We start from the raw sequence: 17,060 nt of genomic DNA, 5'->3' as shown, positions 1-17,060 counted from the left end.
ATGCAGGATCTAGTTACAATGTAGCTGTAAAGTGCTGCCTTGTCTTTGCCCCCTGCTCAAAATACAGCTGTTACCTTTCTAGCCCTGTCCGCCATGGTGCTTAGCAGCCAGGGATGCATGGTCTCAGACATGTTTACCAAGTAAAACACTGACTTGAGGGGCACCTGGGTGGCTCAGTCATTAAGCGTCTGCCTTCGGCTCAGGTCATGATCCCAGGGTCCTGGGATCAAGCCCCGCATAGGGCTCCCTGCTCCGCGGGGAGCCTGCTTCTCCCTCTCCCACTCCCCCTGCTTGTGTTCCCTCTCTCGCTGTGTCTCTCTCTGTCAAATAAATAAATAAAAACTTTAAAGACACCATATTTTACCTATTTTTTCGATTCTTTAACATTGAACTCATAGCCAACAGCATTTTATTTTATTCCTGAAAATTATCTAACACAGGGAGCCTGAGTGTCACAGTCAGTTAAGCAACCGACTCGGGTTTCAGCTCAGGTTGTGATCTCAGGATCAAACTCTAGGCTGGGCTGCACCCTGAGTGGAATCTGCTTGAGGCTCTCTTACCCTCTCCCCTTGCCTCTCCTCACCACCCCTCCCGCCACACTCTCTCACATGCGCTCTCGCTCTCTTTAAAATAAATAAATCTTAAAAGAAAAAGAAAGAAAGAAAGAAAGAAAGAAAGAAAGAAAGAAAGAAAGAAAGAAAAAGAAAAGAAAGAAGGAAGAGAGAAAGGGGGGCACCTGGGTGGCTCAGTCATTAAGCGTCTGCCTTCAGCTCGGGTCATGATCCCAGGGTCCTGGGATTGAGCCCCGCATTGGGCTCCCTGCTCGGCGGGCAGCCTGCTTCTCCCTCTGCCACTCCCCCTGCTTGTGTTCCCTCTCTCGCTATCTCTCTCTCTGTCAAATAAATAAATAAAATCTTTGAAAGAAAGAAGGGAGGGAGGGAGGGAGGGAGGAAAGAAAGAAAGAAAAGGAAGGAAGGAAGGAAGGAAGGAAGGAAGGAAGGAAGGAAGGAAGGAAGGAAGGAAGGAAGGAAGGAAGTTACCTAACATATGTATTTTCTCCATAAGGCACATCACAGCTTTTTTGTACCAGCCAGCACTATGGTTGGGCACCATTTTAAAAAGCAAAATCACTAACAAAAACCCACAAAACTGCAAGACACGTGGCATGACACAGACCACAGAAAGGACATTTGGTTACAGCATGAGGGCTGAAACACAAAGCAGAGCATCAGCTTGTCAACCCCAGCCAGAATGTGCACATCCAGAAACTCAAATTTTTTTGCCGCAAGTGACTGCAGAAGTGCCGCAGGTATTGAATTTGGGGTCACAAATAAGTGTTAGTGAGTAGATGAATTTGTGGTATGGAATCCACACTTAACGAGAGGCAACTATAAATATTCAGAGGAATACATGGCCCAAGTTGGATACAAGATCTTTGTCAGATGTATGTAGTGTGAATATTTGTTCCAGTCTCTCTTTTGAAAAGCAGATTTTAGTTTTATGAAGACTAGTTTATCACTGTTTCTTTTTATGATTTGTGCTTTTTGTGTTTCTCAGACACATCAGTCTTTGCCTAACCCAAGGTCTTGAAGATTTTTTCCTACATTAACTTCTAGAAATTTTATTGAACTAACTTTTATATTTAGGTTTATGATCCATTTTGAGTTAATGTTTGTGTTTAGCCTAAAGTAAGGTCAAGATGTATTTTTTCCCCATATGAATATCCAAGGGTTCCATCATTGCATGTTGAAAAGACTATCCTTTTGGGGCGCCTGGGTGGCTCAGTTGGTTGGGCAACTGCCTTCAGCTCAGGTCATGATCCTGGAGTCCCAGGATTGAGTGCCGCATCGGGCTCCCTGCTTGGCGGGGAGTCTGCTTCTCCCTCTGACCCTCCTCCCTCTCATGCTCTCTGTCTCTCATTCTCTCTCTCTCTCAAATAAATAAATAAAATCTTTAAAAAAAAAAAAAGAAAGAAAGAAAAGACTATCCTTTTCCTCATTGGATTACCTTGGAGGCTTTGTCAAAAATTAGTTGATCCTCTATGTGTAGGTCTATTTCTGGATTCTCTTTGGTGTGCCATTGATCCATGTGTCTATCCTTTTGCCAATACCACAGTTTTCGTCATTGTACCTCTATAATAAGTCTTGAAATCAGGTATTGTAAGCCCCCCTTTTCCTTCTTTTTCAAAATTGTTTGACTCTTCTTTATCCTTCATATTTTCATATAAATTCTTTGTCAATTTCAGCAAAAAACCCTGAAGGGTTTATGATTGGGATTTCATTGAATCTACAGCTCAACTTGGGAAGGACTGATACTTTAACAGTATTGAGTCTTCTAATCTTTTTTTTTTAAGAATTTATTTATTTGACAGAGAGAGACACAGTGAGAGAGGAAACACAAGCAGGGGGAGTGGGAGAGGGAGAAGCAGGCTTCCCATGGAGCAGGGAGCCCGATGCAGGGCTCGATCCCAGGACCCTGGGATCATGACCTGAGCTGAAGGCAGACGCTTAACGACTGAGCCACCCAAGCGCCCTGAGTCTTGTAATCTTTAAATGCAGTCTATCTTTCTGTTTATTTAATCTCTTTAATTTCTTTTGGCAATGTTTTGTTTTCTAGATACATATCTTGCACATATTATTATTCATTTTCTTCCTTTTTAATGCTATTGCAAATAAGTTTTAATTTTAAAATATGTGGTGCTATATATAAAAACATATTTGATTTTTATGTATTGATCTTGTATGATCCTGCTAAACACTTATTAGTTCTAGAAGTTTTTCATAGATTCCTTAGGATTTTATACCCATACAATCATATCATCTGCAAATAAAGACAGTTTTACTTTTTCCTTTTCAATCTGGATGCCTTTTATTTCTTTTTCTTGTCTTATTATACTAGCTATGACCTCTAGTACAATGTTGAATAGATGTGGTAAGACTGGACATCTTTGTTTTGTTTCCAATCTTAGAGAGAGAACATTCTGTGTTTCACCATTAAATATGATATTTGTGGCAGCTTTTCACAGATGGTCTTTATCAGGTTGAAGACATTTCTTTCTATTCCTAATTCTCTGAGAGATTTTATCATGAAAGTTGTTGAATTTTGCCAAATTCTGTCAAATGCTTTTTCTGTATCTGCTAAGATAATCATATGGATTTTCCTCATTCTGTTAATGTGGTGGATTACATCACTTGATTTTTGAATGTTAAACCAACTTTGCATTCCTAGGATGAACTCCGCTTGGTCATGGTGTATTTTTAATGTTTTTATATAACAATACATGTTACTGGATTCAACTTTGTAATGTTTTACCAAATATTTTTGTGTCTTTGTTCATAAGGGTTATTGGTCTTTAGTTTTCTTGCTTTGTAATGTATTTGTCTGGTTTTCACATTAGGCAATGCTGGCCATAGAATGAGTTGGGAAGTTGTCCCTCCTTTCCCATTTTCTGAGTTTGTGTAGGATTGGCATTGTTTTATTCTTTAAATATTTGGTTGAATTAATCTGCAGTTTGCTTTGAGTGACAGCTCATATTTAAGTTCTGAGTACAAGGGTGGGCTTTCCTGGAGTGTCGCTGCAGGGTGATCTGGATGGACTGTTTATTAAAGGAATCTCTAATACCACTATCTGTTAGTCTTTCCTCTTGCCTGGTTAGATTCCCCCAGAGCAGGCTCTTTCACTCTCCAGCCCAAAGGGGATAGACTGGTGCCCTGCCCTGTGGGAGCCCAAAGGGGGAACATTCTTATTTTAGACTCCTTCAGCCCAACCTCTAGAGTTCCATGGCATCAACAGTTCCCAAGCCTTTTGAGGATTCCGTGTTATAGATTGGGTTGGTTCTAGGCTTTCCCTACTGCCTCCTCAGGGTTCAGGGGGTTTTTTAGTCTGAAAAGCTAGTTACAGTCTTTCTGGTTTCCAGCTTCTAAACTTTTTTTTCTCTCATTAGTCCTGTCCTTGTAGGTTTATGCCTTTCAAAAACAACCTTTACTATCACTTGAGTATAGTTTCAAGAGAGCACTAAAGTAGATATGCATGTTTCATCTGCCATATTTACCCCCCAAAGAACTTGTTTTTCTTTTCTTTTTTTTTTTTAAGATTTATTTATTTATTTATTTGAGAGCAAGTGTGCATGAGGGGGGAGGGGCAGAGGGAGAGAGAGAGAGAGAGGCCCCATGCAGGGCTCCATCTCACAATCCTGAGATCACCACCTGAGCTGAAACCAAGAGTCGGGTGCTTAATCGACTGAGCCACCCAGGCGCTCATTTTTATTTTCAATCCACTGTAATCTGGCTTCTGATCCCACTGCTCCACAGAAAGCTGCTCCTTCCTACCTCACTAATTAACTCCTCCTTATGAAGTACAATGGGCCCCAATGAACATTGCTCTTCCCCAACTTCTCACCAGCATTTGATATCAGTTGGCCCCCCTGCCTGACACTGCTTCCTTCCTAGGCTTCAGTGACCTCACTGTCCTGATCTCCTACCTATTTCTCTGGCTTGGTGACCTTCAACACTCCAACTGGAGCCATCTTCTCTTCTCCCCCCGCCCCCTGTCCATAATCTTCCTTGGAGAAATCACTCAGATCCACGCCAATGATTCCCAAGTCCATTTATCCCTGCCTCTCACCCAAGTTCCAGATCCATGTACACAACTGCCTACCAAGTCTTTTCATCCATGAACATCACATGTCTCCATTTGATCAAGATGTTTACGTCCTTCAGTAGAGATTTGTTGTCTTCTTAAAAATCTTGCATCTTTTCTGTTGTGTGTGTTTCTGTGTTCTTTATAGTTGTGTTGCTATCATGGCTGGAACCTCTTTGATGTTACTTTGATGTTACATTCTCTAACTGGCCATTCCGGGACACTGGCCTCCTGATGATTTCCTATGGGGTCACCTGTATCTGGCCACCATGAGCCTCACTTGTATTCACTCTAAGAGTCTATCCATTGATCCTCTTGGATAATATAGGTGGACAATCATGCCCCCTGTAAGTGAAGACTGCTTTGCTCCTTCCTGTCCCTTCTCTTGTCTTGCTATGCTGGGTCAACTTCCAAGACAGAACTGAATGGTAGAGGAGCAGGCATGCATGTCCTGTCCCGTCTTTGAATGGAAGGAATGTTTCTAAGTTTTCACCGCTAAGTTCCAGGTTTACTCTGGTCAGGACCCCTTATCACATTAAAGGCGTTCCCTTCTACTCGCAGTTTGCCAAGAAATTTTATCAAGAGTCGGTATGACTTGGATCAATTTTCTTTGGCCTCTCTTAGAGACATCACAAGGCTTTTCCCTTTTAAGCTGTTATTCTACTAAATTACACTGGTGGACTATTGTTGAACTAACCTTGGAGCCATTGTTCTGGCAGCCTTCTTGCCACCTTAACCCCATCGTGTGATGATTTCTCCTTCTCAGGGGAGTGGACAGAGAGAATAAACCAGAGCCCATGTTCCTAAGCAAGTTTCACCAGTATCTGTTAGTCCCCTTACTAGAAGATAGCCTCAGGTAGCAACATCGTGTAGCTCTGCACACTTTCCTTGTCTGATCAGTCTTTGGCGATTGGGCTTGCTTATTGTTTAGTGAAGAATTGCACACTTCAGGTCCTGAAGGAGGATGGAGCCAAGCTAGGCTATGATCCAGACCTGTGATTTCTGCTTCAAGGGATAGAAGCAACCATTTAGAACACCCCCCCACACACATCCACCTGCTCATGCCTTCAGTGCCTGGTTATGAATGGCAGCCAAACCCCTCTGTGTCTGCCTGTCGGACAAGTGAGCCACCAGCTCCAGAGTCCAGGACATTCAGGCTCAGGAGAAATTGTACCCTTGGTAGAAAGATGGCTGGGGGTGAGCAACACTTTTGCTAGTCTCTATCTCTTGGTGTCTTGGAAGTTCATCTTTCTGAGATCAAAGGAATCAAAGTAAAGATTCGCCCAGAAAGGGGATTAATTGCCAATTTCAGCAGGGCCCAACACAGTAATGGCGTTAATGTTCTTTATATGCACCATAATTTATTGGGGATTTTGGTTTGGGGATGAATATGTGGGATTGATGCAGTTTTCTTTTCATGCACTGCATGGACTTGGGAAGCTTTAAAAAATATATATAGCACAGGGTCCAAGCCCTGGAGATTCCGATCCAGTTGCCCCAGGACGGAAACAGGAATCTGTATTTTTTAAATGATTTATTTATTTATTTGAGAAACAGGAAGAAAGAACGGGGGTGGGGGGAGGAGCAGAGGGAGAGGGAGAGAGAATCCCAAGGGGACTTCACGCTGAGCCTGGAGCCTGATTTGGGGCTTGATCTCACAACCCCAAGATCACAACCTGAGCCAAAACCAAGAGCCACACGATTAGTCAACTGCACCACCCAGTCTCCTCAGGAACCTGCATTTTTGAGAAGTTGTTTAGAGGCTTCTTAAGGACAGCCAGGTTTGGGAACCACTGACCAGGAAGATACCGGAAGGTCCTGGCCTCAGCTTCATCATCATTGAGATCTAGGGATTCCTTAGGGTCTTAGAGATCACATGGATCCCACAGACCTTGTAGCCTGATGTAGCCAAAGTGAAGCAGGAGTGTGTGTGTCTGCGTGCACACTACTGAGTCCAGCTCTCTCTGGGAAATGGGGGACCTCAGATTTCATAGACTTGTGGTCCCTGCCCTGATAATCCTGAGGATTGCATCTGAGTGTCCATCTGTGTACAAACACCTATATACTCTTTAGTGCTCTTTTTCAAACATGTGTGGATGTGTTTGTGATAGCTACAATACAACATCATTTAAAAATACTGCTGAACTCAGAGAAGCCTTTTATAGGTTTTATTTTTCCCTATCAACAGTTACTAGAAGCGCACCTACTATTATAAGTGTCTCAGGTAGGGGGCCAATCTGTGATTTTTACTTTTTGCGTTTTCAATTTTAAGTAGGGATCTTCATCCATAAAAAGGCTGGGAAGTCCTAGGGAGAGGCCCTCTGGAGCCAGCAGTGTCCTTTGAGTTAACAGCAGCTGGGAGGTTGCTGCCCTGTCCACTGGGCAGGCAGTCACCACCCCCCAGTCCCCCCACCCCGCCTACTCGGGTGACCAGCTGGCCCGGGTGCTCTCCAGGACTTGAGTCATCCCAGTCTGTGACAGTGAGGGCTCCGTTAGAAAGGAGACTCAGGACCCAGGGATGGAGTGGGTCATTTGACTATAGAACAGTAGTAGGGGGTGAGGAGGAGGGCACTATGGCTGCCATCCAAGTGGACGCCTTCCCCCTCCCCTCCCCCACTTCGGGCTGACTATTAGATCCTTAGAGGATTTCTCAGCCCTCCCAGCTTTGAGTGGAACAGTCTATGTGCTAACGGCCTCAAAAGCTTCTGTAAGGGCCACAAAGACACCATGTATAAGCTCTCATTACCTAACCAACCTCATGGCCCTTCCCAAGCGAAAAGCTATAAATCTGGTGACCTGGTGGAGTGTCTGACTCACAGGCTTAAATCATATGGTCAAAGAAACTCCCCCATGGCTCCCTACTGAGAGGACATAAGACTTTGTTCCTGTGAACCTCAAGGGCACAAAAGCCCTGGCAATGCCACCATCTTGAGAACACACAGGACATCTGAGGTGCGTGTGTGTGTGTGTGTGTGTGCCCGTGGTAAAAGATTGCCTTTTCCTGAACTATCTTGAAAACCCTGTCCTCACAGTATTTTCCCCAAACCCCGTTCACCCCAGCTGGGAAATTCTATTCAGTCCTGAGTAAACGCAGTTTCTGAGAAAAAAGCACTCCTGCCTTCTCAAGGAAACTTTAGGGGTCCTTTTGTTCTTCCTCTTGCCAACCAAGACAGGTATACCCGCTTTTTGAAAGTTTGCATTAGGCCGCTTCGAAAGCATTAGGCTTTTACGAAAAAAACCCTGCATCACTACCTGTTTTCGCCAACTGTAAGAAATCCGAATTGGATTTTGCTCTTATGAAAAAAAGGCAAAAGGCAAAAATAGCTGTGCAGTGTTTATTTTTCAGTGAGCTGTCACAGAGGTGTGCCCAGAGCGAGAGCAGCGCCACCCAGCTCCTTCCCTGGGAACTACACTCAGCCTCTCAGCCTCCGGCCGCCAGAGCTTTGAGTCTGTACTTTATCCAGATTTCTTTTGTGCACACATTAGCAAGATATCTCCTAAGGTTTCAGAAAAGCCTAAGAGAGGTTATTTTTTGGGTCTGGGAATGCTCAAAGTTTTTCCCATATAAATTAATGGTAATTATTTCTTCAAATTATGCCATTTTGGCTTATGAATGGTTTCACAGAAATGCTCTACTTTCTGATAGCGGAGAAACCTGTAACCTTATTTTGCTAAAACTTTCATGACAGAACGGTTAAGCGGCTGCCTGCGGCCCAGGTCATGATTCCAGGGTCCTGGGATCGAGTCCCACATCGGGATCCTTGCTCAGCGGGGAGCCTGCTTCTCCCTCTCTCTCCCTCTGCTTGTGCTCTCTCTGTCAAATAAATAAAATCTTTAAAAAAAAAAAAAAAAGAAGTGTTGCCCTCTGTTCTCAGTGCCTTTACCTCCCGCCTGCCCCCAGCAAGGCCCTTCCCTGTTCTACTGCTTTGAAGCAGGCGTCTTGCTCTGGCACAACATCATGACAAGGAACTCCTGGGGCGCCTGGGTAGCTCAGTCAGTTAGGTGTCTGCCTTTGGCTCAGGTCATGATCTCGGGGTCCTGCGATGGAGCCCCCCATTAGGCTCCCTGCTCAGTGGGGAATCTGTGTCTCCCTGTTCCTCTGCCCCTCCCCCACCTGGTGCACACTCACACTCTCAAATAAATAAATAAAATCTTTTAAAAATTAAAAAAAAAAGGGGGAATTCCTCCAGGTTTTGTTTCAACACAGGGAAAGAGGGGTTATCAGCTTTGGGGTGGGGGCTGCCAGTCTGAGGGCTTCCAGGGAGCAGAGGGCAAAGGCTACTGGAGGCCTGGTCACAGGTTACAGGCATGGGGTAAACAGGGATAAAGCCCCCTGGGCAGCAGGTAAGGAGAGCTGGCAGTTGGAGGGGAAGCCTTGCTCCCCAGGAGAAGACTGGAACCCAAAAGAGTATTGCCACCACAATCTCTGTGGAGCCTTTAGAAAGGGCAGGGCAGCATCCAGGCAGGAAGAGACTGCAAGTGGATTGCCACTCACCAAGGGGACATCAGGAAGGGGTACAACTGTGGAGTCTCCTGTGAAGACTGATGTGATCCCAGCATTAGCAAAAGGCCTGAGTGAGGTCAGACTCCCCTTTAAAAAGATCGAGGTATGGGGGCACCTGGGTGGCTCAGTTGGTTAAGCATCCGACTGGATCTCAGCTCAGGTCTTGATCTCAGGGTCATGAGTTCCAAGCCCCTCACCGGGCTCCATGCTGGGTGTCGAGCCTATATTAAAAAAAAAAAGAGTCATCAAGAGATCCCTGAGAGCCACAGAGACCATGACTCATGGGCTTCGGTTTGCCTTGGAAGAATGCCCTTGGCCATGCTGATGGCAATCCCCCCTACCCTTGATGCATCCCCTGGCATCTGCCCCAAGAGACTTCTCCCAGGTCTGGCCTTAGGAGACAGAGAAAACATATGCGGGGCCTCTGTCCTGGGCCCCCAAAGACATACTTTGAAGAGAGTTTAATATCAGTTTTGGTGAGCTGAATCCCCAATGGAACTAGGGTCCACACTTCTGCAGCAGCGGCTGCATTTGTCAGATGAAAGTCTTACCCCGATTTTTTACTTATATCTGCAGTGTCCTTAAAGAGAGAATCCCCTGGTTGATGTTTACTAGACATGAATTGAGCTGATCGCCAGGACATGATGAGACAAAAATAATACAGCCCTGCTGTGCAGTGTGGGCCCTCCATGGACAACTAGGAGGTCAGCGGCAGCTTCCTTCCCAAGGAGGCACCACTGCCAACGATGAACCTTAAGCTCAGGGCTTATAGCTATTTGCTCAGGAATGTACCATGAGTGAGTGTCCTATGGATATGTCCATCTCCTGAGCGGGGTGCCGGGGTGGCGGGGGGGTAGCTGTGACCTCACATCATGCCGCAGTATCCAGATCTGTCTCCAGTGAGCCTGAAGTCGTGGTCTCAGCCCCAGTTAATGATCACTTGGTCCATCCCTTGTTTTATAGATGTGGAAACTGAGGCCCGAGGAAGCTAAAGCAGCCCCAGCTTGCTGTCTTTTTATTATTAGAAATTGGTGCCCCCTACCTGTGGGTGCCTCCGGCTTCAGTCTCTCTTGAAATCCTGGTATCTAACCGGGTTCGGGCAAGGGGGTGGTGCTCCCAAAGGAAACAGCGAGCGCTTACTGACTCACTACCCCCTTCAGAAAGCGTGGTGTCCGGCGGGAGCGTCTAGATCCGCACAGAGCCTTCCCTAAGCCACCAGCGGCTCAGCCTTGCAGGGTCAGGGGGGACAGGACAGGGGCTTTCCTGGGGAAAAAGAACAAAGTCTCCTTCCTGCACGTAGAGTCCAGGAGCCCAGCCCAAGGGGAAGTAGCAGGCCCGCTGTCCAGTAAGGGCTGGGGACACTCTCGAGGCTGGAGCGGGTACCGACGGTGACCCAAACACAAGGGCGCTCTCGCCCTGGGCAACTCCCAGGCGGAAACGGCCAGATTTTCCCACGGCCCAGGGAGCTGAGAACTGACGTCCTCCGGGCGCCGCCCGCCTGCAGCGGCCTCTCAGCTGGGAGCTGGGGACTCCGCGCTGCTCCAGGGCTGCAGCGTCCCAACGTCGGGCCGGGAGGGAAAGCGAGGCCGGCCGGGAGCCGGGGCCCTGCCGCCGACCCACCCCGCGCGCCTGCGCGGCTGCACGCACCCCCCCCCCCGCCCGCCCCCGCTCCCGAAAACCCCCGCAGCCCCGCGTCTCAGCAGGGGTCGCCCCGCCGGGCCCCCAGAGTTTCCAGCTAAGGCTTGGAACTAACCCCACTCCCAGGCCTCTGAGGGCGCTCACCTGCAGTCCCTCAGTTTGGAGGCTCGCCTCCCACACCCACACAACTTCTGTGCATCCCTTAAGGCACAAATTCCTTTACTTCTCAGAGCTCCCGGAGATTTCTTTCCAAACTTCTACGAAATCCTGTGACCTCCTCGAGACCCTCTGTGCTGGGTTTCCCCCCTCCGCCCCCAAGATTCCTCGATAAAGGAACTTCTCCAGCTACTTAGGGGCTGGACACTGGAGCCTGTCTGCCTGGGGGCCAACCCTGGCTCTGCCTCTTACCGGCTGTCACCTTGAGCAGGTTTTATAATCTGGGAATCTCAGGGCTCAAGGGCTTTTTAGTTTAAACAAATAAGTGGATTACAACTCTTTTAGTATGTGTTAAGTCCTCAATAAATGTCAGCCATTACCATGCTCATTTTGGAATAAAAATTTAAGGGGCGCCTGCGTGGCTCAGTTGGTTAAGCCTCAGACTCTTGATTTCAGCTCAGGTCATGATCTCAGGGTCCTGAGATCTAGCCCCACATGGAGCTCCACGCTCAGGAGGGAGTGTGCTTCCTCCTTCTCCCTCTCCCTCTCAAATAAATAAATAAATAAATCCTTAAAAAATTTTAAGTCACAGGACATAAATGCATGCCAAACAATATTCTCTGTAAGAATGAGGCTCTCAACATCAAAGTAATGGACAAATGTCTGAGGGTCTGGGATCGCTGACTTCATGCTGAGAAAAAGGCAGGGGTGCACTTGCCTGGTACAGGTTACAGCACAAGGACAGTCATTGTTCCCAAGTATGCTCAGAGTGAGGCACCTTCTGCCCTGTGTCCGGGTCTCATTTGCCAGCAAGTGTTGCCTTTTTCTGAAAAGGAAGCAGCGGGGCTGGACTGGTGAGAGGAGCCAGTCCCACCTTACCCAGATCCAAGAGTCCCCAAAATAGAGGACACTGGAGCCCCTCCCAGGACTGCCACTTGTCTGTTGTAGCCCACCCGCCACAGCTCTCCTCCATGGACTTTGCTCACGTGCTCCCCTCCCTCTAATACGGGCCCCGGCTGCCCTGGCAGGCAGTGTCGATTTTATAAGCAACATTCATGTCATTCCTCATTTTTAGAAAGCTGAGACTGGGGGCTGGAGGTGCATAAAGTGATTAAGCAACGTGACTGATGTCACACAGCAAGTTGGTGGCCTCTGAGCTATGGTCCCCAGACCCCGCGTGCTTCTTGCAGCTGCCCCCCAACCCTGACTTACGCTTTGGGTTTGTAAACCTTAGTTTGAATGCAGTGATCTGCAGCTGAAAGAAATTTGAATATCCTCATGAGAGGAAGAGGAGCAAATGTGATTCTTTCAAGACAGTATTTGTAGCACAAATCTGAAAGCTTAACCTGAATCTTGTTGCTAGAAGGTGTTTATATCCACCCCCCGGGGGATCCCACCTCTAGCATTGCAAATTGGAATGATTTATCTAGGTAGTAAGCAAGCATTCCTAACTACAAAATATTTCTTTGAAAGAGCAGAGGTGCGTTTCTACTAGAATCATCAATTTCGACATTGTAGTAGGTCCTGCCTCATTGGATAAACAGAACAGGGACTATGTGGAGGAGCTCCCCCTGCCCCCTGGTGGTTGTAAGTATAACTCTTTAACAGTTTCAGTGAGGTTTAAATGACATAAACTGCACAGGTCTAAACGTACCAAAACTTCGGTAAGTTTTGACATATGCGCATGAAAGCACTATGAAATCATCACCACAACCAAAATAATAAACCTATCTATTACCCCCAAAATTTTCCTTATGCCCCTTTGTCACCCCTCCTTCCCACCCCTCCCCACCCTCTCCTAGTATTGTTGGTTTACACTTAAACAGTAGAAATTACCCAATCTGAACAACAGAATAAGCACACTACAAAAAAATAAGCAGAGCCTCAGATACATATGGGACTACAACAAAAGATCTAACGCTTATGTCATCAACGTCCCAGTAGGAAGTTGAAAAAAATAGCCAAAGAAATAAGAAAATAATAATACAACCCACAGAACGGGAGAAAACTTTTGCAAGTCATATATCTGATAGGGGGCTTGTATCTAAACTCTCTAAAGAACTATTCCACTCAATAAAAACACAAATAACCTGATTTTTTAAATGCACAAAGGATCTGAATAGACATTGCTCCAAAGAATATAAACAAATAGCCAACAAGCCATGAAAAGATGTTCAACATTCTTAGTCATCAGGGAAATGCAAATCAAAACCACAATGAGATACCACTTCATTCCTACTAGGATAACTATCACCAAAAGACAAAATGAATTTGGCAAAGATGTAGAGAAACTCTTATGCATCACCGGTGGGAATGTAAAGTGGTGCAGCCATGGTGGGAAACAGGTTAGCAGTTCCTCAAAGAGTTAAGCAGAGAATCACGGTATGACCCAGCAATTCCACTCCTAGATATATACCCCCAAAGAAAACACTAGTCCACACAAAAACTTGTACAAAAATGTTCATAGCAGGGGCACCTGGCTGGCCTCAGTCAGAAGAGCATGAGACTCTTGATCTCAGGGTTGTAGGTTCAAGCCCCATGTTGGGAGTAGACGTTACTTAAAAATAAAATCTTTAAAAAAATGTTCATAGCAGCATTATTCATAAGAGCTAAAAAGTAGAAACTCAAATATCTTTCAACTGATGAATGGATAAATAAAAATGTGGTATAGCTACACAATGAAGTATTTTTTGGCAATAAAACAAAATGAGGTATTGATATGGGTACATGAATGAATCTTGAAACATAATGCTCATTCAAAAATGCCAGTTACAAAAGACCATATATTGTGCGATTGCACCTACGTGAAATGTCCAGAATAGGCAATTCCATTGAGAGTAAATCAATGGTTACCACAGGCTGGAGAGATAGAGTCCTGGGAAAGTACTGCTTATGCATATGGAGTATCTTGTTCTTAAAAAGTTCTTAAATTGATTATGGTGATGGTTGCACAACTCTGTGAATAAACTAAAAACTACTAAACTGTTAAGAGAAAACTTAAAAAGAAGAAATTTTAGGAGAAAAACTTCCAAGTTTGGCAAAAGACAGATCAACCTACAGATTCAAGGAGAGCAAATCCCCTCCAAAAAATAATCTGAAAGAAATCTATACCAAGACATATCATAATCAGACTTCAGAAAACTAAAGCCAAAGAAAAGTTCTTGAAAGCAGAGAAAGGAAAAACAATACCTTGTCTGTAAGGGGAAACCATTCAAAGGAAAGCAAATTGTCATCAGAAACCAAGGAGGCCAGAAGAAGTGACATATTTGTAGAGTGGTGAGAGAAAGACTGTCAGCCTGAGCCTGACACCTGGCTCCGGGACCTACTCTGAAAGCATAAGAACTATAGTTGTATTAGTTGCATTATTAACTTAGCTCCACATTGTTTTGTTCCCTACCTAATTAACCTTTTCCACTCCTACTCCCTGTTTACCCACTGATGAGAATGGGATGGTAACATTGGTCTTGACATATCTGATCATGCCAGGTCCCAAATAGTGCCTCATTGTCCAGAAGAATGCTCACCTCCAGATTGTTTCAACCCCCCACCCCCCCACTGAAGGTTTTAAGAAACCCCTTACCCTTCTCTCATGCATGTAAGCTCAACAGGGCAAGGCAGATTTGGGCTGCCCTTCTGATAATAAAGCTTTCTTTGCTTCAAAACCAGCGTCTCAGACATTGGCTTACTGTGCACTGGGGACATGGACAAGTTTGAGTGTGGTAACAATCCTGCAATTCTCTATCTGGTGAAACTATTCTTTAGGAATGAAAAATAAAGAGATTCTCACTGAAGGAAAACTAAGAGAATTTGTTAGCTAGAGGAAGTTCTTGAAGCAGGAAGGAAATATGTGAGATAATAGATGTATTTACTTTCTTGTTTGCTTATTTATTATAGAAAACAAATATATATATGGTAGAAAATAGAAAATAAAATACATATTGCTCTCTGCACCCAGTTGCTGGCATAGAGATCCTAAAACCACTGTCATTTCTTAAGTGATAAGCGCACTGGCAGCATCTTTTGTTCTAATAGTTGGTTTTTGACCCTAGTTCCTGACACTTCCTCAATCCCTTGGAATTTCTTAGGTGATGGCACGATCTTTTGTTCTAATGAGGTGACTCTTGGTGGGCTCCTGGATGGGGTCTGGTCACCAGAAAGACCAAGCCATGATAGAAGCTTAGAATTTTCAGCTCCACCTCCGATTCTCCAGAGAGGGGAGAAGGGCTGGAAATGGAGTTAATGATCCATCATGCCTATGTGGTAAATGTGGTAAAGCCACCATAAAACTCCCAATAGTACAGGGCTCTGGGGGTTTCTGGGTTGGTGAACACATGGAGGTGCTGAGACTGGTGCATCCTTTCCCACGTACCTTGCCCGAGGCACCTCTTCCATCTGGATGTTCATCTGGATCTTTTATCATATCCTTTTATGATAAACTGGTAAACAGGAAGTAAACTGAGCTGCTTTAGCAAATTCATCAAACCCAGTGAGGGTGCTGTGGGAACTCAGAAGCACAGGGGACAATACACTTAATGACTGGCATCTAAAGTAGGGTGAGGGCGGTCTTGTGGGACTGAGCCCTCAACCGGTGGGATAGGACCCCACCTTCAGGTCAACAGTGTCAGAATTGTGTTAAGTTGCAGGACATGCCAACTGCCTGGGGGAGGAAAACCCCGACAAGTCTGGTGTCAGAAGTGTTGTGAGTTCAGCAGTAAAGGGGATATGCAGGAGAACTGGGTGTTTCCCTACTCAGAATGCTAACAGAAAGACTCTGGGAGGTCAGGAAAGAACAACTGAAAGAATAAAAATATGGGTAGGGCACATCTGGCTGGCTCAGTGAGTGGAGTGTGGGACTCTTGATCTCAGGGTCATGAGTTCGAGCCCCACATCGGGGGTGGACTTTACTGAATGAATGAATGAATGAATGAATAAATAAATAAATAAATAAAGGGACCTGGGTGGCTCAGTCAGTTAAGAGTCTGACTCTTGATCTCAGCTCAGGTCTTGATCTCAGGGTTGTGAGTTCAGGGCCTGCGTGGGGCTCCATGCTGGGCATGGAGACTACTTAGAAAAAAGAAAAAGAAAATGAAAAAATAAATAAATAAAATTCAAAAATATGGGTAAATACAATAGGCTTTTGTTTTCTTCTTGAGTTTTCCATATTATGTTTGATGACTGAAGCAAAGAAGTATATCTAACTTGGTCCTAAATGTAGGTAGAGGAAATTTTGAAACAGTTATAGAAACTGGGGAAGGTAAAGGATTTAAAGGGAGGTAAGGTTTCTACACTTTAAAAGGGTAAAATATCAACACCAGTAGACAGGTGATGAGTGATGTATGCATAATGTAATACCTAGAGCAGCCACTAAAACAGCATACAAAGAGGTTTAAAAGAGAATTTCTAGAGTCAAAAAGAACAGGCTTAGGGCGCCTGGGTGGCTCAGTCGTTAAGCGTCTGCCTTCAGCTCAGGACATGATCCCAGGGTCCTGGCATCTAGCCCCGCATCTGGCTCCTTGCTCAACAGGGAGCCTGCTTCTCCCTTTGCCTGCCACTCCTTCTGCTTGTGTTCCCTCTCTCGCTGGGTCCCTCTCTGTCAAATAAATAAATAAAATCTTAAAAAAAAAAAGAACAGGGTTTGCCCATTTTCCTCTACTTTCTGAGTGACTGTAGTCAAGTACTTAACTGCTCTGTAAAATGAAGTTAATAACATTCATTTTGGACAAATCAAAGTTAATATATATTAGCTATAAATATTATAGCAATTATTTTGCATATTATTTTTTATTGTATCAGGCTATAAGCCCTGTCTTCCTAATTCATTTACTTTTGCTAGTTTAAATGAATATTTAAAGTAGCCTTGAAGGGGTACCTGGGTGGCTCAGTAGGTTAAGCATCTGCCTTTGGCTCGGGTCATGATCCCAGGGTCCTGGGATTGAGCCCCGCATTGGGCTCCGTGTTCAGCAGGAAGTCTGCTTCTCCCTCTCCTTCTGCCTGCACTCTGCCTGCTTGTGCTCTATCAAATAAACAAAATCTTAAAAAATAAATAAATAAAATAAAGTCGCCTTGAATCTATGTATGTACTGTTCCTATCACAGTTCCTAGTATATACCACATGCTCAAAAAG

The 17,060-nt window shown here is 45.1% G+C and overlaps 1 non-coding gene across 1 annotated transcript; it reads left to right on the top strand.

The window, feature by feature from the left end:
- LOC118008328 lies at positions 1–131 on the top strand. Its single transcript, XR_004678647.1, has one exon. It is a non-coding gene; the product is annotated as a small nucleolar RNA SNORA63 (small nucleolar RNA).
- The last annotated feature ends 16,929 nt before the right edge of the window (positions 132–17,060 follow it).

This window comes from Mirounga leonina, unplaced genomic scaffold (assembly GCF_011800145.1).
Source record: "Mirounga leonina isolate KUSES-001 unplaced genomic scaffold, KU_Mleo_1.0 Mir_125, whole genome shotgun sequence".
NCBI classification, from domain to species: Eukaryota; Metazoa; Chordata; class Mammalia; order Carnivora; family Phocidae; genus Mirounga; species Mirounga leonina.
Note: the sequence above shows the minus strand (reverse complement) of the source record. Positions and strands in the feature narration are given on the sequence as shown.